The sequence below is a fragment of the Octopus bimaculoides genome, chromosome 3, assembly GCF_001194135.2.
Source record: "Octopus bimaculoides isolate UCB-OBI-ISO-001 chromosome 3, ASM119413v2, whole genome shotgun sequence".
Classification (NCBI taxonomy): Eukaryota; Metazoa; Mollusca; class Cephalopoda; order Octopoda; family Octopodidae; genus Octopus; species Octopus bimaculoides.
Genome location: NC_068983.1, coordinates 141747588 through 141751005, shown reverse-complemented (window position 1 = coordinate 141751005; position 3418 = coordinate 141747588). Strand labels below are relative to the sequence as shown.

At 35.7% G+C, this 3418-nt stretch overlaps 1 protein-coding gene across 6 annotated transcripts in view; it reads right to left on the bottom strand.

Moving 5' to 3' along the window:
* LOC106874768 (LIM domain-binding protein 3) overlaps positions 1-3418 on the bottom strand; it is a 234732-nt gene that overhangs the window by 218804 nt on the left and 12510 nt on the right. The window lies entirely within an intron of this gene.

Here is a 3418-nt window from a genome sequence, read left to right as displayed (position 1 = left end):
CTCCTCCCCCTCCTCTTCCTCCTCCTCCTCCTCCTCATCATCATCATCAGTAGTAGTAGTAAGCTTGGCTATACAAAGCAATTTATAACGTAATGTCTGTAATTCAGATGGACAAGAGACGTTCTCTGTCGGTGAGAGGCAGTTCAGTTAGAAGCCAATTTCCAGTGAGATAGACAAATAGTTCTAATCATGAATACACGATGAGCAAACACTGTACTGTGATGGCAAGCATCTTGTAAGCATTAAAAGTTCGATTCCCTAGCTTCTAAGTAAGTACCTATGTTTTCCGGCTGTAGTTAATCATCCGAAAGACAATGACTTTTGCTTTTGACCTACTAGCTGAAAAAGACTTTTTAAGGGTTACTGCAGAAGTCTTTAAACACATACACATTATAAAACAAACTCTCCAGTATGCTCACATCTACTCTCACACAGCATGCTATTAGGTGGTAGGCTTAATACGAAAATATAAATGGGATGGTCGTGGATGGTAATGGTCCGACAATACGTGAAAGATAATGTACCAGGGATATATGCAATCAGAAGACGTGTAATATGAAGTAGAAATCAAAATGAGAACTGAGACGGTAAGAAAGCCATTTGAAAAAAATATGTGAAACGTATTAACATCGAGAAACATGAAGCTTGAAAGCAAAAGGAAAGTATTAAAATACTATGCATAACCCACCCTGTTACATGGAAGTGGAACGTGGACATTTAACAAATGTATAAGCAAATGGATTAGCAGACAGAACACAAAACTAATAGTGAAATATTAAAAATGGCTAGACAAAAAAAAATAAAAAATATATTGGATACCACATACATACAAAAAAAAAAAAAGAAGTAAAAACTTAATTAGAAAAAAATGGTTTATAGAGACTGTTAATAGAAGAGAAAAATTGTTCAAGGTTAATTAGAAAACGTGGACGGATAATATCAAGAATTAGACAAAGAGAAAATACAGTGAATGTGGAAGGACACCATAAAAACGAAAGAGAGAAAAAAAAGAAAGATAGATAGAGATAGATAGATAAATAGATAGATAGAGGCAGATAGATAGATAGAGAGAGAGAGAGAGAGAGAGAAAGAGAGAGAGAGATATGTGCTTTTCAACCTGCTGAGATCAGACGATACTTGGTGAGGATGGTCAAGACTGGAGTATCTTCGATCACTACTAACCTTCGACCACTACTAAACTTCACCACTTTAGTTAGCCTCTACAAAAGGCGTCTAATGACTATCAACATCACCACTTAGTCCTTGGATACCTTTTGTAGAGATGAAAGCATTCAGACCAGATACCCTATTCCGTCAACACACAGCGTGTTGATAGAACGAGGATCTTACCCACTGTATTGAACTATAGACGTTCAGTTTGATCATTGAACACATCAATATCACCTTTCTGAAACATCCTGCTATTGTCTCTCTCTTGACTAAATTATTACAAAAGAATACTACACATTTTGAAGCTTCACTTTATGCATACGAAGTTATACTTTCAGTATTTATCAATGGAGCATTAGAACAACCGAGTTGAAGAATAGGAAAATAAGAAGTCGAACAGTTTAACCATAAAACCACACTTTAAGCTTTGATTCATTGAAAGCTTGGGAAGCTGAATCCAAAGAGACTATCTGATATCTAATCAAGAACCCCGCTCAGTTTGTATCCTATCACTAGTGTTGTGTTATTAATATAATCAAGGAAGTAATCTCTCAAATGTCTGTGCCAACATATCTGAAAACCGTAGCAATTGGCAGGAACAACTACGATCTGAAAGAAGCGTAGTACTGTAAATTGACAGCTGTTTCTTCAGTCTGCAGAGCTGAGTTCAAGTCTTCGTGTGAGTGTAACTCGGACAGAAATTTGTTCTTCTAATATAAACTGACTTGTCCTAAACACATCATGAATGTAAAATATTCAGATTTTCTTTGGACTGACCCTTATTGATTCGAGATCAAAATTACAAGTTAAAGAAACAATTTGTCGAACTATTCTCACTACTTTTAGCAAAACTCTTTGCATCTCCGTAGTATTAAAAGACTTGAATAGTTACTGAAAACTATTGTTATTTTCTGAATTTAAAACTCCTTTTTTCCATGAACGAATATGTTTAAACCTAAATGGCATGTTATAATGATTTCTCACGTTGAAAATATGCATAGCTGAGTAAATTGATCTTATAAGAATACTGAACCTATTTCAACAAAATGAACACAGACATGACTGTATGGTTAAGAGTTTCGCTTCGTAATCTTGCGGTTTCAACTTCAATCACACTGTGAGGCACCTTGGGCAAGTGTCTTTAATAGTTGCTTCAAGTTCAACAAACCCCGTGAGTAAGAATTCGGTCGACAAAAATTACGTGCACTATTCCTGTTCAAACTTAATCCACCAACCAGTTCAACATCACTACCTGGATCTCGAACGTCTTTAGCTGAATCAATTCTGTAGCAAAACTTCGGGCTAGATTTCCGTCTGAAAGTAACTCTTCAATAATTTCGGAGGCTCTCAAAAAGGTCATGGATGCTAGTCTATTTCATTTGATTAAATCCATGACAAAATATTGGAGAGTAATGAATTGGAGCTGGCATTAGCAGAACCTGAACTCGGATCGTAGAAAATAAAATAAACACTGAAACAGATCTAGTACAGCACTTTTCTACTTTCTGCCCCCTACTATATCCAAGTGTCTTATAAACATCATTCTTTGAATGCGATTACGTGCTTCAAGGATGATATATTTATTTGTTCAAAGAAGGTAAGTTTAAGATCAGATTCGTTCGAGAAATAATTTTTTGGAGTCTTAATATTATTCCTAGTTTGTTTGGTCGAAATATTACTATCTTACAGAAGAACAGTGCCATTTTTTTGGAAGGAATCATCCCTGTGTGGTAACAGTATCTATTATATGAACTTCGGTGAGACGAAAGGCCAAGTAAAACCCAATGCGATTTGAATTTTGTAAAAAATAGAATGAAACTAAATACTGCAGTGTATTTTTAGTTCGGTTGTTAACTGTTTTTCCTACCATCATCACCACCACCACTACAACCACCATAACAAGCTAAGAAATACCATCGCATCAGTAAAAAGTATAATGTAATATATTAAGGTAAAATATATATAACCTCTAATATTGACGCAAGGTCACATATTGATGGAGAGACAAAATATAAACAATTAAGTCGACGACCCGGGTACATGATAAGTAGCTATTTTAACATTCCCGGAAATGGAAAGCCGAAGGAAATAATAAGGGACGCGCCTAGAAACTGCGAAGCATTCTGTCTAATGCTGTTTCTGTCATCTATCACCCTAATGTATAGCGTTCATACACACATAATTTTTCCCGTCTGGCCGTATAGCCTTTTCCGTTTGTTTTCCTGTCTTGTTTTTTGTTCGCCACTAC